The following is a 23769-nucleotide window of genomic DNA, read 5'->3' as shown; positions in this document are numbered from 1 at the left end:
GTCCCAGTGAGAGTCAGCACCTTCAGGAACTGTGTCCCACTGAGAGCCAGCAACTTCAGGAACTGTCTCCCAGTGAGTCAGCACCTTCAGGAACTGTCCCGCAGAGTCAGTGCCTTAAGGAGCTGTCCCCCAGTGAGAGTGGGCACCTTCAGGAACTGTGCGCCAGTGAGAGTCAGCACCTTCAGGATCAGTTTCCCAGTGAGAGTCAGCACCTTCAGGAACTGTGTCCCAGTGAGTCAGCACCTTCAGAAACTGTCCCGCAGAATCAGCGCCTTCAGGAGCTGTCCCCCAGTGAGAGTGGGCACCTTCAGGAACTGTGCGCCAGTGAGAGTCAGCACCTTCAGGAACAGTTTCCCAGTGAGAGTCAGCACCTTCAGGAACTGTCCCAGTGAGAGTCGGCACCTTCAGGAACTGTGTCCCAATGAGAGTCGGCACCTTCAGGAACTGTGCCCCAGTGAGAGTCGGCACCTTCAGGAACTGTGTCCCAGTGAGAGTCGGCACCTTCAGGAACTGTCTCCCAGTGAGAGTCGGCACCTTCAGGAACTGTGTCCCAGTGAGAGTCGGCACCTTCAGGAACTGTCTCCCAGTGAGAGTCGGCACCTTCAGGAACTGTGTCCCAGTGAGAGTCAGCACCTTCAGGAACTGTCCCAGTGAGAGTCGGCACCTTCAGGAACTGTGTCCCAGTGAGAGTCGGCACCTTCAGGAACTGTGCCCCAGTGAGAGTCGGCACCTTCAGGAACTGTTCCCCAGTGAGAGTCAGCACCTTCAGGAACTGTGACCCACTGAGAGCCAGCAACTTCAGGAACTGTCTCCCAGTGAGTCAGCACCTTCAGGAACTGTCCCGCAGAGTCAGTGCCTTAAGGAGCTGTCCCCCAGTGAGAGTGGGCACCTTCAGGAACTGTGCGCCAGTGAGAGTCAGCACCTTCAGGATCAGTTTCCCAGTGAGAGTCAGCACCTTCAGGAACTGTGTCCCAGTGAGTCAGCACCTTCAGAAACTGTCCCGCAGAATCAGCGCCTTCAGGAGCTGTCCCCCAGTGAGAGTGGGCACCTTCAGGAACTGTGCGCCAGTGAGAGTCAGCACCTTCAGGAACAGTTTCCCAGTGAGAGTCAGCACCTTCAGGAACTGTCCCAGTGAGAGTCGGCACCTTCAGGAACTGTGTCCCAGTGAGAGTCGGCACCTTCAGGAACTGTGCCCCAGTGAGAGTCGGCACCTTCAGGAACTGTGTCCCAGTGAGAGTCGGCACCTTCAGGAACTGTCTCCCAGTGAGAGTCGGCACCTTCAGGAACTGTGTCCCAGTGAGAGTCGGCACCTTGAGGAACTGTGCCCCAGTGAGAGTCGGCACCTTCAGGAACTGTGTCCCAGTGAGAGTCGGCACCTTCATGAACTGTCTCCCAGTGAGAGTCGGCACCTTCAGGAACTGTGTCCCAGTGAGAGTCAGCACCTTCAGGAACTGTCCCAGTGAGAGTCGGCACCTTCAGGAACTGTGTCCCAGTGAGAGTCGGCACCTTCAGGAACTGTGCCCCAGTGAGAGTCGGCACCTTCAGGAACTGTGCCCCAGTAAGAGTCGGCACCTTCAGGAACTGTTCCCCAGTGTGAGTCAGCACCTTCAGTAACTATGTCCCAGTGAGAGTCAGCACCTTCAGGAACTGTCACAGTGAGAGTCAGCAGCTTCAGGAACTGTCCCCCAGTGAGAGTCAGCACCTTCAGTAACTGTGTCCCAGGGTGAATCAGCACATTCAGCAACTGTGTCCCAGTGAGAGTCAGCGCCTTCAGGAACTGTTCCCCAGTGAGAGTCAGCACCATCTGCAACTATGTCCCAGTGAGTGTCAGCACCTTCAGGAACTGTGTCCCACTGCGAGCCAGCAACTTCAGGAACTGTCTCCCAGTGAGTCAGCACCTTCAGGAACAGGCCCGCAGAGTCAGTGCCTTCAGGAGCTGTCCCCCAGTGAGAGTGGGCACCTTCAGGAACTGTGCGCCAGTGAGAGTCAGCACCTTCAGGAACTGTGCGCCAGTGAGAGTCAGCACCTTCAGGAACAGTTTCCCAGTGAGAGTCAGCACCTTCAGGAACTGTGTCCCAGTGAGTCAGCACCTTCAGGAACTGTCCCGCAGAGTCAGCGCCTTCAGGAGCTGTCCCCCAGTGAGAGTGGGCACCTTCAGGAACTGTGCGCCAGTGAGAGTCAGCACCTTCAGGAACAGTCCCCCAATGAGAGTCAGCACCTTCAGAAACTGTGTCCCAGTGAGTGAGCACCTTCAGGAACTGTGTCCCAGTGAGAGTCGGCACCTTCAGGAACTGTGTCCCAGTGAGAGTCAGCACCTTCAGGAACTGTGTCCCAGTGAGAGTCAGCACCTTCAGGAACTGTGACCCAGTGAGAGTCAGCACCTTCAGGAACTGTCTCCCAGTGAGCGTCAGCACGTTCAGGAACTGTCCCCAGTGAGAGTCAGCACCTTCAGGAACTGTCTCCCAGTGAGAGTCAACACCTTCATAAACTGTGTCCCAGTCAGAGTCGGCACCTTCAGGAACTGTACTCCAGTGAGAGTCAGCATCTTCAGGAACAGTCTCCCAGTGAGTCCAAACACCTTAAGGAACTGTGTCCCAGCGAGAGTCAGTACATTCAGGAACAGTGTCCCAGTGAGAGTCAGTACATTCAGGAACTGTGTCCCAGTGAGAGTCAGCACCTTCAGGAACTGTCCCCAGTGAGAGTCAGCACCTTCAGGAACTGTGTCCCAGTGAGAGTCAGCACCTTCAGGAACAGTCCCCCAATGAGAGTCAGCACCTTCAGTAACTATGTCCCAGTGAGAGTCAGCACCTTCAGGAACTGTCACAGTGAGAGTTTGCAGCTTGAGGAACTGTCCCCCAGTGAGAGTCAGCACCTTCAAGAACTGTTCCCGAGTGAGAGTCAGCACCTTCAGCAACTATGTCCCAGTGAGAGTCAGCACCTTCAGGAACTGTGTCCCACTGAGAGCCAGCAACTACAGGAACTGTGTCCCAGTGAGTCAGCACCTTCAGGAACTGTCCCGCAGAATCAGCGCCTTCAGGAGCTGTCCCCCAGTGAGAGTCAGCACCTTCAGGAACTGTGCGCCAGTGAGAGTCAGCATCTTCAGGAACTGTCCCCCAGTGAGAGTCAACGCCTTCAGGTACAGTTTCCCAATGAGAGTCGGCACCTTCAGGAACAGTTTCCCAGTGAGAGTCAGCACCTTCAGGAACTGTGTCCCAGTGAGAGTCGGCACCTTCAGGAACAGTTTCCCAGTGAGAGTCAGCACCTTCAGGAACTGTGTCCCAGTGAGAGTCGGCACCTTCAGGAACTGTGCCCCAGTGAGAGTCGGCACCTTCAGGAACAGTTTCCCAGGGAGAGTCGGCACCTTCAGGAACTGTGCCCCAGTGAGAGTCGGCACCTTCAGGAACTGTTCCCCAGTGAGAGTCAGCACCTTCAGTAACTATGTCCCAGTGAGAGTCAGCACCTTCAGGAACTGTCAAAGTGAGAGTCAGCAGCTTCAGGAACTGTCCCCCAGTGAGAGTCAGCACCTTCAGTAACTGTGTCCCAGTGAGTCAGCACCTTCAGGAACTGGCCCGCAGAGTCAGTGCCTTCAGGAGCTGTCCCCCAGTGAGAGTGAGCACCTTCAGGAACTGTGCGCCAGTGAGAGTCAGCACCTTCAGGAACTGTTCCCCAGTGAGAGTCAGCACCTTCAGCAGCTCTGTCCCAGTGAGAGACAGCACCTTCAGGAACTGTGTCCCACTGAGAGCCAGCAACTTCAGGAACTGTCTCCCAGTGAGTCAGCACCTTCAGGAACTGTCCCGCAGAGTCAGTGCCTTCAGGAGCTGTCCCCCAGTGAGAGTGGGCACCTTCAGGAACTGTGTGCCAGTGAGAGTCAGCACCTTCAGGAACAGTTTCCCAGTGAGAGTCAGCACCTTCAGGAACTGTGTCCCAGTGAGTCAGCACCTTCAGGAACTGTCCCGCAGAATCAGCACCTTCAGGAGCTGTCCCCCAGTGAGAGTCGGCACCTTCAGCAACTGTGTCCCAGTGAGAGTCAGCACCTTCAGGAACTGTGTCCCAGTGAGAGTCAGCACCTTCAGGAACAGTTTCCCAGTGAGAGTCAGCACCTTCAGGAACAGTCCCCCAATGAGAGTGAGCACCTTCAGGAACTGTGTCCCAGGGAGAGTCGGCACCTTCAGGAACTGTGACCCAGTGAGAGTCGGCACCTTCAGGAACTGTGCCCCAGTGAGAGTCGGCACCTTCAGTAACTGTGTCCCAGGGTGAATCAGCACATTCAGCAACTGTGTCCCAGTGAGAGTCAGCGCCTTCAGGAACTGTGTCCCACTGAGAGCCAGCAACTTCAGGAACTGTCTCCCAGTGAGAGTCAGCACCTTCAGGAACTGTGCGCCAGTGAGAGTCAGCACCTTCAGGAGCTGTCCCCCAGTGAGAGTCAGCACCTTCAGGAACTGTGTCCCAGTGAGAGTCAGCACCTTCAGGAACTGTCCCGCAGAGTCAGCGCCTTCAGGAGCTGTCCCCCAGTGAGAGTGGGCACCTTCAGGAACTGAGCGCCAGTGAGAGTCAGCACCTTCAGGAACAGTCCCCCAATGAGAGTGAGCACCTTCAGGAACTGTGTCCCAGTGAGAGTCGGCACCTTCAGGAACTGTTCCCCAGTGAGAGTCAGCACCTTCAGGAACTGTCCCCCAGTGAGAGTCAGCATCTTCAGGAACTGTCTCCCAGTGAGGGTCAGCACGTTCAGGAACTGTCCCCAGTGAGAGTCAGCACCTTCAGGAACTGTCTCCCAGTGAGAGTCAACACCTTCAGGAACTGTCCTCCAGTGAGAGTCAGCACCTTCAGGATCTGTCTCCCAGTGAGTCCCAACACCTTTAGGAACTGTGTCCCAGTGAGAGTCAGCACCTTCAGGAACTGTCCCCAGTGAGAGTCAGCACCTTCAGGAACTGTGTCCCTGTGAGAGTCAGCACCTTCAGGAACAGTGTCCCAGTGAGAGTCAGCACGTTCAGGAACTGTGTCCCAGTGAGAGTCAGCACCTTCAGGAACAGTGTCCCAGTGAGAGTCAGCACGTTCAGGAACTGTGTCCCAGTGAGAGTCAGCACCTTCAGGAACTGTCCCCAGTGAGAGTCAGCACCTTCAGGAACTGTGTCCCTGTGAGAGTCAGCACCTTCAGGAACAGTCCCCCAATGAGAGTCAGCACCTTCAGGAACTGTGTCCCAGTGAGAGTCGGTACCTTCAGGAACTGTGTCCCTGTGAGAGTCGGCACCTTCAGGAACTGTGCCCCAGTGAGAGTCGGCACCTTCAGGAACTGTTCCCCAGTGAGAGTCAGCACCTTCAGTAACTATGTCCCAGTGAGAGTCAGCACCTTCAGGAACTGTCACAGTGAGAGTCAGCAGCTTCAGGAACTGTCCCCCAGTGAGAGTCAGCACCTTCAAGAACTGTTCCCCAGTGAGAGTCAGCACCTTCAGCAACTATGTCCCAGTGAGAGACAGCAACTTCTGGAACTGTCTCCCAGTGAGTCAGCACCTTCAGGAACTGTCCCGCAGAGTCAGTGCCTTCAGGAGCTGTCCCCCAGTGAGAGTGGGCACCTTCAGGAACTGTGCGCCAGTGAGAGTCAGGACCTTCAGGATCAGTTTCCCAGTGAGAGTCAGCACCTTCAGGAACTGTGTCCCAGTGAGTCAGCACCTTCAGGAACTGTCCCGCAGAATCAGCGCCTTCAGGAGCTGTCCCCCAGTGAGAGTGGGCACCTTCAGGAACTGTGCGCCAGTGAGAGTCAGCACCTTCAGGAACAGTCCCCCAATGAGAGTGAGCACCTTCAGGAACTGTGTCCCAGTGAGTGCCGGCACCGTCAGGAACTGTGTCCCAGTGAGAGTCGGCACCTTCAGGAACTGTGCCCCAGTGAGAGTCGGCACCTTCAGGAACTGTTCCCCAGTGAGAGTCAGCACCTTCAGTAACTATGTCCCAGTGAGAGTCAGCACCTTCAGGAACTGTCACAGTGAGAGTCAGCACCTTCAGTAACTATGTCCCAGTGAGAGTCGGCACCTTCAGTAACTATGTCCCAGTGAGAGTCAGCACCTTCAGTAACTATGTCACACTGAGAGTCAGCAGCTTCAGGAACTGTCCCCCAGTGAGAGTCAGCACCTTCAGTAACTGTGTCCCAGGGAGAATCAACACATTCAGCAACTGTGTCCCAGTGAGAGTCAGCGCCTTCAGGAACTGTTCCCCAGTGAGAGTCAGCACCTTCTGCAACTATGTCCCAGTGAGAGTCAGCACCTTCAGGAACTGTGTCCCACTGAGAGCCAGCAACTTCAGGAACTGTCTCCCAGTGAGTCAGCACCTTCAGGAACTGGCCAGCAGAGTCAGTGCGTTCAGGAGCTGTCCCCCAGTGAGAGTGAGCACCTTCAGGAACTGTGCGCCAGTGAGAGTCAGCACCTTCAGGAACTGTGTCCCAGTGAGTCAGCACATTCAGGAACTGTCCCGCAGAGTCAGCGCCTTCAGGAGCTGTCCCCCAGTGAGAGTGGGCACCTTCAGGAACTGTGCGCCAGTGAGAGCGAGCACCTTCAGGAACTGTGTGCCAGTGAGAGTCGGCACCTTCAGGAACAGTGTCCCAGTGAGAGTCGGCACCTTCAGGAACTGTGCCCCAGTGAGAGTCGGCACCTTCAGGAACTGTTCCCCAGTGAGAGTCAGCACCTTCAGGAACTGTGTCCCACTGAGAGCCAGCAACTTCAGGAACTGTCTCCCAGTGAGTCAGCACCTTCAGGAACTGTGACCCAGTGAGAGTCAGCACCTTCAGGAACTGTCCCCCAGTGAGAGTCAGCATCTTCAGGAACTGTCTCCCAGTGAGAGTCAGCACCTTCAGGAACTGTCCCCCAGTGAGAGTCAGCACCTTCAGGAACTGTCTCCCAGTGAGAGTCAGCACGTTCAGGAACTGTCCCCAGTGAGAGTCTGCACCTTCAGGAACAGTCTCCCAGTGAGAGTCAACACCTTCAGGAACTGTGTCCCAGTCAGAGTCGGCACCTTCAGGAACTGTCCTCCAGTGAGAGTCAGCACCTTCAGGATCTGCCTCCCAGTGAGTCCCAACACCTTTAGGAACTGTGTCCCAGTGAGAGTCAGTACGTTCAGGAACAGTGTCCCAGTGAGAGTCAGCACATTCAGGAACTGTGTCCCAGTGAGAGTCAGCGCCTTCAGGAACTGTCCCCAGTGAGAGTCAGCACCTTCAGGAACTGTGTCCCTGTGAGAGTCAGCACCTTCAGGAACAGTCCCCCAATGAGAGTCAGCACCTTCAGGAACTGTGTCCCAGTGAGAGTCGGTACCTTCAGGAACTGTGTCCCTGTGAGAGTCGGCACCTTCAGGAACTGTGCCCCAGTGAGAGTCGGCACCTTCAGGAACTGTTCCCCAGTGAGAGTCAGCACCTTCAGTAACTATGTCCCAGTGAGAGTCAGCACCTTCAGGAACTGTCACAGTGAGAGTCAGCAGCTTCAGGAACTGTCCCCCAGTGAGAGTCAGCACCTTCAAGAACTGTTCCCCAGTGAGAGTCAGCACCTTCAGCAACTATGTCCCAGTGAGAGACAGCAACTTCTGGAACTGTCTCCCAGTGAGTCAGCACCTTCAGGAACTGTCCCGCAGAGTCAGTGCCTTCAGGAGCTGTCCCCCAGTGAGAGTGTGCACCTTCAGGAACTGTGCGCCAGTGAGAGTCAGGACCTTCAGGATCAGTTTCCCAGTGAGAGTCAGCACCTTCAGGAACTGTGTCCCAGTGAGTCAGCACCTTCAGGAACTGTCCCGCAGAATCAGCGCCTTCAGGAGCTGTCCCCCAGTGAGAGTGGGCACCTTCAGGAACTGTGCGCCAGTGAGAGTCAGCACCTTCAGGAACAGTCCCCCAATGAGAGTGAGCACCTTCAGGAACTGTGTCCCAGTGAGTGCCGGCACCGTCAGGAACTGTGTCCCAGTGAGAGTCGGCACCTTCAGGAACTGTGCCCCAGTGAGAGTCGGCACCTTCAGGAACTGTTCCCCAGTGAGAGTCAGCACCTTCAGTAACTATGTCCCAGTGAGAGTCAGCACCTTCAGGAACTGTCACAGTGAGAGTCAGCACCTTCAGTAACTATGTCCCAGTGAGAGTCGGCACCTTCAGTAACTATGTCCCAGTGAGAGTCAGCACCTTCAGTAACTATGTCACACTGAGAGTCAGCAGCTTCAGGAACTGTCCCCCAGTGAGAGTCAGCACCTTCAGTAACTGTGTCCCAGGGAGAATCAACACATTCAGCAACTGTGTCCCAGTGAGAGTCAGCGCCTTCAGGAACTGTTCCCCAGTGAGAGTCAGCACCTTCTGCAACTATGTCCCAGTGAGAGTCAGCACCTTCAGGAACTGTGTCCCACTGAGAGCCAGCAACTTCAGGAACTGTCTCCCAGTGAGTCAGCACCTTCAGGAACTGGCCAGCAGAGTCAGTGCGTTCAGGAGCTGTCCCCCAGTGAGAGTGAGCACCTTCAGGAACTGTGCGCCAGTGAGAGTCAGCACCTTCAGGAACTGTGTCCCAGTGAGTCAGCACATTCAGGAACTGTCCCGCAGAGTCAGCGCCTTCAGGAGCTGTCCCCCAGTGAGAGTGGGCACCTTCAGGAACTGTGCGCCAGTGAGAGCGAGCACCTTCAGGAACTGTGCCCCAGTGAGAGTCGGCACCTTCAGGAACTGTTCCCCAGTGAGAGTCAGCACCTTCAGGAACTGTGTCCCACTGAGAGCCAGCAACTTCAGGAACTGTCTCCCAGTGAGTCAGCACCTTCAGGAACTGTGACCCAGTGAGAGTCAGCACCTTCAGGAACTGTCCCCCAGTGAGAGTCAGCATCTTCAGGAACTGTCTCCCAGTGAGAGTCAGCACCTTCAGGAACTGTCCCCCAGTGAGAGTCAGCACCTTCAGGAACTGTCTCCCAGTGAGAGTCAGCACGTTCAGGAACTGTCCCCAGTGAGAGTCAGCACCTTCAGGAACAGTCTCCCAGTGAGAGTCAACACCTTCAGGAACTGTGTCCCAGTCAGAGTCGGCACCTTCAGGAACTGTCCTCCAGTGAGAGTCAGCACCTTCAGGATCTGTCTCCCAGTGAGTCCCAACACCTTTAGGAACTGTGTCCCAGTGAGAGTCAGTACGTTCAGGAACAGTGTCCCAGTGAGAGTCAGCACATTCAGGAACTGTGTCCCAGTGAGAGTCAGCGCCTTCAGGAACTGTCCCCAGTGAGAGTCAGCACCTTCAGGAACTGTGTCCCTGTGAGAGTCAGCACCTTCAGGAACAGTCCCCCAATGAGAGTCAGCACCTTCACGAACTGTGTCCCAGTGAGAGTCGGTACCTTCAGGAACTGTGTCCCAGTGAGAGTCGGCACCTTCAGAAACTGTGCCCCAGTGAGAGTCGGCACCTTCAGGAACTGTTCCCCAGTGAGAGTCAGCACCTTCAGTAACTATGTCCCAGTGAGAGTCAGCACCTTCAGGAACTGTCACAGTGAGAGTCAGCAGCTTCAGGAACTGTCCCCCAGTGAGAGTCAGCACCTTCAAGAACTGTTCCCCAGTGGGAGTCAGCACCTTCAGCAACTATGTCCCAGTGAGAGACAGCAACTTCTGGAACTGTCTCCCAGTGAGTCAGCACCTTCAGGAACTGTCCCGCAGAGTCAGTGCCTTCAGGAGCTGTCCCCCAGTGAGAGTGGGCACCTTCAGGAACTGTGCGCCAGTGAGAGTCAGGACCTTCAGGATCAGTTTCCCAGTGAGAGTCAGCACCTTCAGGAACTGTGTCCAAGTGAGTCAGCACCTTCAGGAACTGTCCCGCAGAATCAGCGCCTTCAGGAGCTGTCCCCCAGTGAGAGTGGGCACCTTCAGGAACTGTGCGCCAGTGAGAGTCAGCACCTTCAGGAACAGTCCCCCAATGAGAGTGAGCACCTTCAGGAACTGTGTCCCAGTGAGAGTCGGCACCTTCAGGAACTGTGTCCCAGTGAGAGTCGGCACCTTCAGGAACTATGCCCCAGTGAGAGTCGGCACCTTCAGGAACTGTTCCCCAGTGAGAGTCAGCACCTTCAGTAACTATGTCCCAGTGAGAGTCAGCATCTTCAGGAACTGTCACAGTGAGAGTCAGCAGCTTCAGGAACTGTCCCCCAGTGAGAGTCAGCACCTTCAGTAACTATGTCCCAGTGAGAGTCGGCACCTTCAGTAACTATGTCCCAGTGAGAGTCAGCACCTTCAGTAACTATGTCACACTGAGAGTCAGCAGCTTCAGGAACTGTCCCCCAGTGAGAGTCAGCACCTTCAGTAACTGTGTCCCAGGGAGAATCAGCACATTCAGCAACTGTGTCCCAGTGAGAGTCAGCGCCTTCAGGAACTGTCTCCCAGTGAGAGTCAGCACCTTCAGGAACTGTCCCCCAGTGAGAGTCAGCATCTTCAGGAACTGTCTCCCAGTGAGAGTCAGCACGTTCAGGAACTGTCCCCAGTGAGAGTCAGCACCTTCAGGAACAGTCTCCCAGTGAGAGTCAACACCTTCAGGAACTGTGTCCCAGTCAGAGTCGGCACCTTCAGGAACTGTCCTCCAGTGAGAGTCAGCACCTTCAGGATCTGTCTCCCAGTGAGTCCCAACACCTTTAGGAACTGTGTCCCAGTGAGAGTCAGTACGTTCAGGAACAGTGTCCCAGTGTGAGTCAGCACATTCAGGAACTGTGTCCCAGTGAGAGTCAGCGCCTTCAGGAACTGTCCCCAGTGAGAGTCAGCACCTTCAGGAACTGTGTCCCTGTGAGAGTCAGCACCTTCAGGAACAGTCCCCCAATGAGAGTCAGCACCTTCACGAACTGTGTCCCAGTGAGAGTCGGTACCTTCAGGAACTGTGTCCCAGTGAGAGTCGGCACCTTCAGAAACTGTGCCCCAGTGCGAGTCGGCACCTTCAGGAACTGTTCCCCAGTGAGAGTCAGCACGTTCAGTAACTATGTCCCAGTGAGAGTCAGCACCTTCAGGAACTGTCACAGTGAGAGTCAGCAGCTTCAGGAACTGTTCCCCAGTGAGAGTCAGCAGCTTCAGGAACTGTCCCCCAGTGAGAGTCAGCACCTTCAAGAACTGTTCCCCAGTGGGAGTCAGCACCTTCAGCAACTATGTCCCAGTGAGAGACCGCAACTTCTGGAACTGTCTCCCAGTGAGTCAGCACCTTCAGGAACTGTCCCGCAGAGTCAGTGCCTTCAGGAGCTGTCCCCCAGTGAGAGTGGGCACCTTCAGGAACTGTGCGCCAGTGAGAGTCAGGACCTTCAGGATCAGTTTCCCAGTGAGAGTCAGCACCTTCAGGACTGTGTCCCAGTGAGTCAGCACCTTCAGGAACTGTCCCGCAGAATCAGCGCCTTCAGGAGCTGTCCCCCAGTGAGAGTGGGCACCTTCAGGAACTGTGCGCCAGTGAGAGTCAGCACCTTCAGGAACAGTCCCCCAATGAGAGTGAGCACCTTCAGGAACTGTGTCCCAGTGAGAGTCGGCACCTTCAGGAACTGTGTCCCAGTGAGAGTCGGCACCTTCAGGAACTGTGCCCCAGTGAGAGTCGGCACCTTCAGGAACTGTTCCCCAGTGAGAGTCAGCACCTTCAGTAACTATGTCCCAGTGAGAGTCAGCACCTTCAGGAACTGTCACAGTGAGAGTCAGCAGCTTCAGGAACTGTCCCCCAGTGAGAGTCAGCACCTTCAGTAACTATGTCCCAGTGAGAGTCGGCACCTTCAGTAACTATGTCCCAGTGAGAGTCAGCACCTTCAGTAACTATGTCACACTGAGAGTCAGCAGCTTCAGGAACTGTCCCCCAGTGAGAGTCAGCACCTTCAGTAACTGTGTCCCAGGGAGAATCAGCACATTCAGCAACTGTGTCCCAGTGAGAGTCAGCGCCTTCAGGAACTGTTCCCCAGTGAGAGTCAGCACCTTCTGCAACTATGTCCCAGTGAGAGTCAGCACCTTCAGGAACTGTGTCCCACTGAGAGCCATCAACTTCAGGAACTGTCTCCCAGTGAGTCAGCACCTTCAGGAACTGGCCAGCAGAGTCAGTGCCTTCAGGAGCTGTCCCCCAGTGAGAGTGAGCACCTTCAGGAACTGTGCGCCAGTGAGAGTCAGCACCTTCAGGAACTGTGTCCCAGTGAGTCAGCACATTCAGGAACTGTCCCGCAGAGTCAGCGCCTTCAGGAGCTGTCCCCCAGTGAGAGTGGGCACCTTCAGGAACTGTGCGCCAGTGAGAGCGAGCACCTTCAGGAACTGTGTGCCAGTGAGAGTCGGCACCTTCAGGAACAGTGTCCCAGTGAGAGTCGGCACCTTCAGGAACTCTGCCCCAGTGAGAGTCGGCACCTTCAGGAACTGTTCCCCAGTGAGAGTCAGCACCTTCAGGAACTGTGTCCCACTGAGAGCCAGCAACTTCAGGAACTGTCTCCCAGTGAGTCAGCACCTTCAGGAACTGTCCCGCAGAGTCAGTGCCTTCAGGAGCTGTCCCCCAGTGAGAGTGGGCACCTTTAGGAACTGTGCGCCAGTGAGAGTCAGCACCTTCAGGAACAGTTTCCCAGTGAGAGTCAGCACCTTCAGGAACTGTGTCCCAGTGAGTCAGCACCTTCAGGAACTGTCCCGCAGAATCAGCGCCTTCAGGAGTTGTCCCCCAGTGAGAGTGGGCACCTTCAGGAACTGTGCGCCAGTGAGAGTCAGCACCTTCAGGAACAGTTTCCCAGTGAGAGTCAGCACCTTCAGGAACAGTCCCCCAATGAGAGTGAGCACCTTCAGGAACTGTGTCCCAGTGAGAGTCGGCACCTTCAGGAACTGTGTCCCAGTGAGAGTCGGCACCTTCAGGAACTGTGCCCCAGTGAGAGTCGGCACCCTCAGGAACTGTTCCCCAGTGAGAGTCAGCACCTTCAGTAACTATGTCCCAGTGAGAGTCAGCACCTTCAGGAACTGTCACAGTGAGAGTCAGCAGCTTCAGGAACTGTCCCCCAGTGAGAGTCAGCACCTTCAGTAACTGTGTCCCAGGGAGAGTCAGCACATTCAGCAACTGTGGCCCAGTGAGAGTCAGCACCTTCAGGAACTGTTCCCCAGTGAGAGTCAGCACCTTCAGCAACTATGTCCCAGTGAGAGTCAGCACCTTCAGGAACTGAGTCCCACTGAGAGCCAGCAACTTCAGGAACTGTATCCCAGTGAGTCAGCACCTTCAGGAACTGTCCCGCAATGTCAGTGCCTTCAGGAGCTGTCGCCCAGTGAGATTGGGCAAATTCAGGAACTGTGCGCCAGTGAGGGTCAGCACCTTTTGGAACAGTTTCCCAGTGAGCGTCAGCCCCTTCAGGAACTGCGTCCCAGTGAGTCAGCACCTTCAGGAACTGTCCCGCAGAGTCAGCGCCTTCAGGAGCTGTCCCCCAGTGAGAGTGGGCACCTTCAGGAACTGTGTCCCAGTGAGAGTCAGCACCTTCAGGAACTGTGCGCCAGTGAGAGTCAGCACCTTCAGGAACTGTGTCCCAGTGAAGGTCAGCACCTTCAGGAACTGTGTCCCAGTGAGGGTCAGCACCTTCAGGAACTGTGCGCCAGTGAGAGTCATCACCTTCAGGAACTGTGTCCCAGTGAGAGTCGGCACCTTCAGGAACTGTGTCCCAGTGAGTCAGCAGCTTCAGCAACTGTCCCCCAGTGAGAGTCAGCACCTTCAGGAACTGTGTCCCAGGGACAATCAGCACCTTCAGTAACTGTGTCCCAGGGAGAGTCAGCACATTCAGCAACTGTGTCCCAGTGAGTGTCAGCGCCTTCAGGAACTGTTCCCCAGTGAGAGTCAGCACCTTCTGCAACTATGTCCCAGTGAGAGTCAGCACCTTCAGGAACTGTGTCCCACTGAGAGCCAGCAACTTCAGGAACTGTCTCCCAGTGAGTCAGCACCTTCAGGAACTGTGCGCCAGTGAGAGTCAGCACCTTCAGGAACAGTTTCCCAGTGAGAGTCAGCACCTTCAGGAACTGTCCCGCAGAGATAGCGCCTTCAGGAGCTGTCCCCCAGTGAGAGTGGGTACTTTCAGGAACTGTGCGCCAGTGAGAGTCAGCACCTTCAGGAACAGTCCCCCAATGAGAGTGAGCACCTTCAGGAACTGTGTCCCAGTGAGAGTCGGCACCTTCAGGAACTGTGTCCCAGTGAGAGTCGGCACCTTCAGGAACTGTGCCCCAGTGAGAGTCTGCACCTTCAGGAACTGTGTCCCAGTGAGACCCAGCAACTTCAGGAACTGTCTCCCAGTGAGTCAGCACCTTCAGGAACTGTCCCCCAGTGAGAGTCAGCACCTTCAGGAACAGTTTCCCAGTGAGAGTCAGCACCTTCAGGAACTGTGCCCCAGTGAGTCAGCACCTTCAGGAACTGTCCCGCAGAGTCAGCGATTTCAGGAGCTGTCCCCCAGTGAGCGTGGGCACCTTCAGGAACTGTGCGCCAGTGAGAGTCAGCACCTTCAGGAACAGTATCCCAGTGAGAGTCAACCTTCAGGAACTGTGTCCCAGTGATGGTCAGCACCTTCAGGAACTGTGTCCCAGTGAGAGTCAGCACCTTCAGGAACTGTGTCCCAGTGAGAGTCGGCAACTTCAGGAACTGTGTCCCAGTGAAAGTCGGCACATTCAGGAACTGTTCCCCAGTGAAAGTCAGCACCTTCAGGGACTGTCACAGTGAGAGTCAGCACCATCAGGAACTGTCGGACAGTAAGAGTCAGCAACTTCAGCAACTGTTCCCCAGTGAAAGTCAGCACCTTCAGGAACTGTCACAGTGAGAGTCAGCACCTTCAGGAACTGTCTCCCAGTGAGTCAGCACCTTCAGGAACTGTCCCCAGTGAGAGTCAGCAACTTCAGGAACTGTCTCCCAGTGAGAATCAACACATTCAGGAACTGTGTCACAGTCAGAGTCGGCACCTTCAGGAACTGTCCTCCAGTAAGAGTCAGCACCTTCCGGAACTGTCTCCCAGTGAGTCCCAACACCTTCAGGAACTGTGTCCCAGTGAGAGTCAGCACATTCAGGAACTGTGTCCCAGTGTGAGTCAGCACCTTCAGGAACTGTCCCCAGTGAGAGCCAGCACCTTCAGGAACTGTGTCCCAGTGAGAGTCAGCACCTTCAGGAACAGTCCCCCAATGAGAGTGAGCACCTTCAGGAACTGTGTCCCAGTGCGAGTCGGCACCTTCAGGAACTGTGTCCCAGTGAGAGTCGGCACCTTCAGGAACTGTTCCCCAGTGAGAGTCAGCACCTTCAGTAACTATGTCCCAGTGAGAGTCAGCACCTTCAGGAACTGTCACAGTGAGAGTCAGCAGCTTCATGAACTGTCCCCCAGTGAGAGTCAGCACCTTCGGTAACTGTGTCCCAGGGAGAGTCAGCACATTCAGCAACTGTGTCCCAGTGAGAATCAGCGCCTTCAGGAACTGTTCCCCAGTGAGAGTCAGCACCTTCAGCAACGTTGTCCCAGTGAGAGTCAGCAACTTCAGAAACTGTGTCCCACTGAGAGCCAGCAACATCAGGAACTGTCTCCCAGTGAGTCAGCACCTTCAGGAACTGTCCCGCAGAGTCAGTGCCTTAAGGAGCTGTCCCCCAGTGAGAGTGGGCACCTTCAGGAACTGTGCGCCAGTGAGAGTCAGCACCTTCAGGAACAGTTTCCCAGTGAGAGTCAGCACCTTCAGGAACTGTGTCCCAGTGAGTCAGCACCTTCAGGAACTGTCCCGCAGAGTCAGCGCCTTCAGGAGCTGTCCCCAAGTGAGAGTGGGCACCTTCAGGAACTGTGCGCCAGTGAGGGTCAGCACCTTCAGGAGCAGTCCCCCAATGAGAGTCGGCACCTTCAGGAACTGTTCCCCAGTGAGAGTCAGCAACTTCAGTAACTATGTCCCAGTGAGAGTCAGCACCTTCAGGAACTGTCACAGTGAGAGTCAGCAGCTTCAGGAACTGTCCCCCAGTGAGTGTCAGCACCTTCAGGAACTGTGACCCAGTCAGAATTAGCACCTACAGTAACTGTGTCCCAGGGAGAGTCAGCACATTCAGCATCTGTGTCCCAGTGAGAGTCAGCGCCTTCAGGAACTGTTCCCCAGTGAGAGTCAGCACCTTCAGCAACTATGTCCCAGTGAGAGTCTGCACCTTCAGGAACTGTGTCCCAGTGAGAGCCAGCAACATCAGGAACTGTCTCCCAGTGAGTCAGCACCTTCAGGAACTGTCCCGCAGAGTCAGCGCCTTCAGGAGCTGTCCGCCAGTGAGAGTGGGCACCTTCAGGAACTGTGCGCCAGTGAGAGTCGGCACCTTCAGGAACAGTTTCCCAGTGAGAGTCAGCACCTTCAGGAACTGTGTCCCAGTGAGTCAGCACCTTCAGGAACTGTCTCCCAGTGTGGGTCAGCACCTTCAGGAACTGTGTCCAAGTGAGAGTCAGCACCTTCAGGAACTGTGTCCCAGTGAGAGTCAGCACCTTCAGGAACTGTGTCCCAGTGAGGGTCAGCACCTTCAGGAACTGTGTCCCAGTGTGAGTCAGCACCTTCAGGAACTGTGTCCCAGTGAGTGTCGGCACCTTCAGGAACTGTGTCCCAGTGAAAGTCGGCACATTCAGGAACTGTTCCCCAGTGAAAGTCAGCACCTTCAGGAACTGTCACAGTGAGAGTCAGCACCTCAAGGAACTGTCCGACAGTAAGAGTCAGCAACTTCAGCAACTGTTCCCCAGTGAAAGTCAGCACCTTCAGGAACTGTCACAGTGAGAGTCAGCACCTTCAGGAACTATCGCCCAGTGAGTCAGCACCTTCAGGAACTGTCCCCCAGTGAGAGTCAGCACCTTCAGTACCTGTCCTTAGTGAGAGTCAGCACCTTCAGGAACTGTTTCCCAATGAGAGTCAGTACCTTCAGGAACTGTGTCCCTGTGAGAGTCAGCACCTTCAGGAACTGTCCCCCAGTGAGAGTCAGCACCTTCAGGAACTGTCCCCCAGTGAGAGTCAGCACCTTCAGGAACCGTGTCCCAGTGAGAGTCAGCACCTTCAGGAACTGTGTCCCAGTGAGAGTCAGCACCTTCAGGAACTGTGTCCCAGTGAGAGTCAGTACCTTCAGGAACTTTCCCCAGCGAGAGTCAGCACCTTCAGGAACTGTGTCCCAGTGAGAGTCAGCACCTTCAGGAACTGTGTCCCAGTGAGAGTCAGCACCTTCAGGAACTGTCCCCAGTGAGAGTCAGCGCCTTCAGGAACTGTGTCCCAGTGAGAATCAGCACCTACAGTAACTGTGTCCCAGGGAGAGTCAGCACATTCAGCAACTGTGTCCCAGTGAGAGTCAGCACCTTCAGGAACTGTGTCCCAGTGAGAGTCTGCACCTTCAGGAACTGTGTCCCAGTGAGAGTCAGCACCTTCAGCAACTATGTCCCAGTGAGAGTCTGCACCTTCAGGAACTGTGTCCCAGTGAGAGCCAGCAACTTCAGGAACTGTCTTCCAGTGAGTCAGCACCTTCAGGAACTGTCCCGCAGAGTCAGCGACTTCAGGAGCTGTCCCCCAGTGAGAGTGGGCACCTTCAGGAACTGTGCGCCAGTGAGAGTCAGCACCTTCAGGAACAGTTTCCCAGTGAGAGTCAGCACCTTCAGGAACTGTGTCCCAGTGAGTCAGCACCTTCAGGAACTGTCCCGCAGAGTCAGCGCCTTCAGGAGCTGTCCCCCAGTGAGAGTGGGCACCTTCAGGAACTGTGCCCCAGTGAAAGTCAGCACCTTCAGGAACTGTCACAGTGAGAGTCCGCACCTTCAGGAACGGTCCGACAGTAAGAGTCAGCAACTTCAGCAACTGTTCCCCAGTGAAAGTCAGCACCTTCAGGGACTGTCACAGTGAGAGTCAGCACATTCAGGAACTGTCTCCCAGTGAGTCAGCACCTTCAGGAACTGTCCCCAGTGAGAGTCAGCAACTTCACGAACTGTCTCCCAGTGAGAGTCAACACCTTCAGGAACTGTGTCCCAGTCAGAGTCGGCACCTTCAGGAACTGTCCTCCAGTGAGAGTCAGCACATTCAGGAACTGTCTGCCATTGAGTCCCAACACCTTCAGGAACTGTGTCCCAGTGAGAGTCAGCACGTTCAGGAACTGTCACAGTGAGAGTCAGCACCTTCAGGAACTGTCCGACAGTAAGAGTCAGCAACTTCAGCAACTGTTCCCCAGTGAAAGTCAGCACCTTCAGGAACTGTCACAGTGAGAGTCAGCACCTTCAGGAACTGTCTCCCAGTGAGTCAGCACCTTCAGGAACTGTCCCCAGTGAGAGTCAGCAACTTCAGGAACTGTCTCGCAGTGAGAGTCAACACCTTCAGGAACTGTGTCCCAATCAGAGTCGGCACCTTCAGGAACTGTCCTCCAGTGAGAGTCAGCACCTTCAGGAACTGTCTCCCAGTGAGTCCCAACACCTTCAGGAACTATGTCCCAGTGAGAGTCTGCACGTTCAGGAACTGTGTCCCAGTGAGAGTCAGCACATTCAGGAACTGTGTCCCAGTGTGAGTCAGCACCTTCAGGAACTGTCCCCAGTGAGAGTCAGCACCTTCAGGAACTGTGTCCCAGTGAGAGTCAGCACCTTCAGGAACAGTCTCCCAATGAGAGTGAGCACCTTCAGGAACTGTGTCCCAGTGAGAGTCGGCACCTTCAGGAACTGTGTCCCAGTGAGAGTCGGCACCTTCAGGAACTGTTCCCCAGTGAGAGTCAGCACCTTCAGTAACTATGTCCCAGTGAGAGTCAGCACCTTCAGAAACTGTGTCCCACTGAGAGCCAGCAACATCAGGAACTGTCTTCCAGTGAGTCAGCACCTTCAGGAACTGTCCCGCAGAGTCAGTGCCTTCAGGAGCTGTCCCCCAGTGAGAGTGGGCACCTTCAGGAACTGTGCGCCAGTGAGAGTCAGCAACTTCAGGAACAGTTTCCCAGTGAGAGTCAGCACCTTCAGGAACTGTGTCCCAGTGAGTCAGCACCTTCAGGAACTGTCCCGCAGAGTCAGCGCCTTCAGGAGCTGTCCCCCAGTGAGAGTGGGCACCTTCAGGAACTGTGCGTCAGTGAGGGTCAGCACCTTCAGGAGCAGTCCCCCAATGAGACTGAGCACCTTCAGGAACTGTGTCCTAGTGAGAGTCGGCACCTTCAGGAACTGTGTCCCAGTGAGAGTCGGCACCTTCAGGAACTGTGCCCCAGTGAGAGTCGGCACCTTCAGGAACTGTTCCCCAGTGAGAGTCAGCAACTTCAGTAACTATGTCCCAGTGAGAGTCAGCACCTTCAGGAACTGTCACAGTGAGAGTCAGCAGCTTCAGGAACTGTCCCCCAGTGAGTGTCAGCACCTTCAGGAACTGTGTCCCAGTGAGAATCAGCACCTACAGTAACTGTGTCCCAGGGAGAGTCAGCACATTCAGCATCTGTGTCCCAGTGAGAGTCAGCGCCTTCAGGAACTGTTCCCCAGTGAGAGTCAGCACCTTCAGCAACTATGTCCCAGTGAGAGTCTGCACCTTCAGGAACTGTGTCCCAGTGAGAGCCAGCAACATCAGGAACTGTCTCCCAGTGAGTCAGCACCTTCAGGAACTGTCCCGCAGAGTCAGCGCCTTCAGGAGCTGTCCCCCAGTGAGAGTGGGCACCTTCAGGATCTGTGCGCCAGTGAGAGACAGCACCTTCAGGAACAGTTTCCCAGTGAGAGTCAGCACCTTCAGGAACTGTGTCCCAGTGAGTCAGCACCTTCAGGAACTGTCTCCCAGTGTGGGTCAGCACCTTCAGGAACTGTGTCCAAGTGAGAGTCATCACCTTCAGGAACTGTGTCCCAGTGAGAGTCAGCACCTTCAGGAACTGTGTCCCAGTGAGGGTCAGCACCTTCAGGAACTGTGTCCCAGTGAGAGTCAGCACCTTCAGGAACTGTGTCCCAGTGAGTGTCGGCACCTTCAGGAACTGTGTCCCAGTGAAAGTCGGCACATTCAGGAACTGTTCCCCAGTGAAAGTCAGCACCTTCAGGAACTGTCACAGTGAGAGTCAGCACCTCCAGATACTGTCCGACAGTAAGAGTCAGCAACTTCAGCAACTGTTCCCCAGTGAAAGTCAGCACCTTCAGGAACTGTCACAGTGAGAGTCAGCACCTTCAAGAACTATCTCCCAGTGAGTCAGCACCTTCAGGAACTGTCCCCCAGTGAGAGTCAGCACCTTCAGTACCTGTCCTTAGTGAGAGTCAGCACCTTCAGGAACTGTTTCCCAATGAGAGTCAGTACCTTCAGGAACTGTGTCCCTGTGAGAGTCAACACCTTCAGGAACTGTCCCCCAGTGAGAGTCAGCACCTTCAGGAACTGTGTCCCAGTGAGAATCAGCACCTTCAGGAACCGTGTCCCAGTGAGAGTCAGCACCTTCAGGAACTGTCTCCCAGTGAGAGTCAGCACCTTCAGGAACTGTGTCCCAGTGAGAGTCAGTACCTTCAGGAACTTTCCCCAGTGAGAGTCAGCACCTTCAGGAACTGAGTTCCAGTGAGAGTCAGCACCTTCAGGAACTGTGTCCCAGTGAGAGTCAGCACCTTCAGGAACTGTCCCCAGTGAGAGTCAGCACCTGCAGAAACTGTCTCCCAGTGAGAGTCAACACCTTCATGAACTGTGTCCCAGTGAGAGTCGGCACCTTCAGGAACTGTGCGCCAGTGAGAGTCAGCAGCTTCAGGAACAGTCCCCCAATGAGGGTGAGCACCTTCAGGAACTGTGTCCCAGTGAGAGTCGGCACCTTCAGGAACTGTGTCCCAGTGAGAGTCGGCACCTTCAGGAACTGTGCCCCAGTGAGAGTCGGTACCTTGAGGAACTGTTCCCCAGTGAGAGTCAACACCTTGAGTAACTATATCCCAGTGAGAGTCAGCACCTTCAGGAACTGTCACAGTGAGAGTCAGCAGCTTCAGGAACTGTCCCCCAGTGAGTGTCAGCACCTTCAGGAACTGTGTCCCAGTGAGAATCAGCACCTACAGTAACTTTGTCCCAGGGAGAGTCAGCACATTCAGCAACTGAGTCCCAATGAGAGTCAGCGCCTTCAGGAACTGTTCCCCAGTGAGAGTCAGCACCTTCAGCAACGATGTCCCAGTGAGAGTCTGCACCTTCAGGAACTGTGTCCCAGTGAGAGCCAGCAACTTTAGGAACTGTCTCCCAGTGAGTCAGCACCTTCAGGAACTGTCCCGCAGAGTCAGCGCCTTCAGGAGCTGTCCCCCAGTGAGAGTGGGCACCTTCAGGAACTGTGCGCCAGTGAGAGTCAGCACCTTCAGGAACAGTTTCCCAGTGAGAGTCAGCACCTTCAGGAACTGTGTCCCAGTGAGTCAGCACCTTCAGGAGCTGTCCCCCAGTGAGAGTGGGCACCTTCAGGAACTGTGCCCCAGTGAGAGTCAGCACCTTCAGGAACAGTTTCCCAGTGAGAGTCAGCACCTTCAGGAACTGTGTCCCAGTGAGGGTCAGCACCTTCAGGGACTGTGTCCCAGTGAGAGTCAGCACCTTCAGGAACTGTGTCCCAGTGAGAGTCGGCAACTTCAGGAACTGTGTCCCAGTGAAAGTCGGCACATTCAGGAACTGTTCCCCAGTGAAAGTCAGCACCTTCAGGAACTGTCACAGTGAGAGTCAGCACCTTCAGGAACGGTCCGACAGTGAGAGTCAGCAACTTCAGCAACTGTTCCCCAGTGAAAGTCAGCACCTTCAGGAACTGTCACAGTGAGAGTCAGCACCTTCAGGAACTGTCCCCAGTGAGAGTCAGCAACTTCAGGAACTGTCTCCCAGTGAGAGTCAGCAACTTCAGGAACTGTCTCCCAGTGAGAGTCAACACCTTCAGGAACTGTGTCCCAGTCAGAGTCGGCACCTTCAGGAACTGTCCTCCAGTGAGAGTCAGCACCTTCAGGAACTGTCTCCCATTGAGTCCCAACACCTTCAGGAACTGTGTCCCAGTGAGAGTCAGCACGTTCAGGAACTGTGTCCCAGTGAGAGTCAGACCATTCAGGAACTGTGTCCCAGTGTGAGTCAGCACCTTCAGGAACTGTCCCCGGTGAGAGTCAGCACCTTCAGGATCTGTGTCCCAGTGAGAGTCAGCACCTTCAGGAACAGTCCCCCAATGAGAGTGAGCACCTTCAGGAACTGTGTCCCAGTGAGAGTCGGCACCTTCAGGAACTGTGTACCAGTGAGAGTCCGCACCTTCAGGAACTGTGCCCCAGTGAGAGTCGGTACCTTGAGGAACTGTTCCCCAGTGAGAGTCAACACCTTGAGTAACTATATCCCAGTGAGAGTCAGCACCTTCAGGAACTGTCACAGTGAGAGTCAGCAGCTTCAGGAACTGTCCCCCAGTGAGTGTCAGCACCTTCAGGAACTGTGTCCCAGTGAGAATCAGCACCTACAGTAACTTTGTCCCAGGGAGAGTCAGCACATTCAGCAACTGAGTCCCAATGAGAGTCAGCGCCTTCAGGAACTGTTCCCCAGTGAGAGTCAGCACCTTCAGCAACGATGTCCCAGTGAGAGTCTGCACCTTCAGGAACTGTGTCCCAGTGAGAGCCAGCAACTTTAGGAACTGTCTCCCAGTGAGTCAGCACCTTCAGGAACTGTCCCGCAGAGTCAGCGCCTTCAGGAGCTGTCCCCCAGTGAGAGTGGGCACCTTCAGGAACTGTGCGCCAGTGAGAGTCAGCACCTTCAGGAACAGTTTCCCAGTGAGAGTCAGCACCTTCAGGAACTGTGTCCCAGTGAGTCAGCACCTTCAGGAGCTGTCCCCCAGTGAGAGTGGGCACCTTCAGGAACTGTGCCCCAGTGAGAGTCAGCACCTTCAGGAACAGTTTCCCAGTGAGAGTCAGCACCTTCAGGAACTGTGTCCCAGTGAGGGTCAGCACCTTCAGGGACTGTGTCCCAGTGAGAGTCAGCACCTTCAGGAACTGTGTCCCAGTGAGAGTCGGCAACTTCAGGAACTGTGTCCCAGTGAAAGTCGGCACATTCAGGAACTGTTCCCCAGTGAAAGTCAGCACCTTCAGGAACTGTCACAGTGAGAGTCAGCACCTTCAGGAACGGTCCGACAGTGAGAGTCAGCAACTTCAGCAACTGTTCCCCAGTGAAAGTCAGCACCTTCAGGAACTGTCACAGTGAGAGTCAGCACCTTCAGGAACTGTCCCCAGTGAGAGTCAGCAACTTCAGGAACTGTCTCCCAGTGAGAGTCAGCAACTTCAGGAACTGTCTCCCAGTGAGAGTCAACACCTTCAGGAACTGTGTCCCAGTCAGAGTCGGCACCTTCAGGAACTGTCCTCCAGTGAGAGTCAGCACCTTCAGGAACTGTCTCCCATTGAGTCCCAACACCTTCAGGAACTGTGTCCCAGTGAGAGTCAGCACGTTCAGGAACTGTGTCCCAGTGAGAGTCAGACCATTCAGGAACTGTGTCCCAGTGTGAGTCAGCACCTTCAGGAACTGTCCCCGGTGAGAGTCAGCACCTTCAGGATCTGTGTCCCAGTGAGAGTCAGCACCTTCAGGAACAGTCCCCCAATGAGAGTGAGCACCTTCAGGAACTGTGTCCCAGTGAGAGTCGGCACCTTCAGGAACTGTGTACCAGTGAGAGTCCGCACCTTCAGGAACTGTGCCCCAGTGAGAGTCGGCACCTTCAGGAACTGTTCCCCAGTGAGAGTCAGCACCTTCAGTAACTATGTCCCAGTGAGAGTCAGCACCTTCAGGAACTGTCACAGTGAGAGTCAGCACCTTCAGGAACTGTCACAGTGAGAGTCAGCAGCTTCAGGAACTGTCCCCCAGTGAGAGTCAGCACCTTCAGTAACTGTGTCCCAGGGAGAGTCAGCACCTTCAGGAACTGTTCCCCAGTGAGAGTCAGCACCTTCAGCAACTATGTCCCAGTGAGAGTCAGCACC

This window comes from Scyliorhinus torazame, chromosome 12 (genome assembly GCF_047496885.1).
Source record: "Scyliorhinus torazame isolate Kashiwa2021f chromosome 12, sScyTor2.1, whole genome shotgun sequence".
Lineage (NCBI taxonomy): Eukaryota > Metazoa > Chordata > Chondrichthyes > Carcharhiniformes > Scyliorhinidae > Scyliorhinus > Scyliorhinus torazame.
This window is presented reverse-complemented; position numbering follows the sequence as displayed.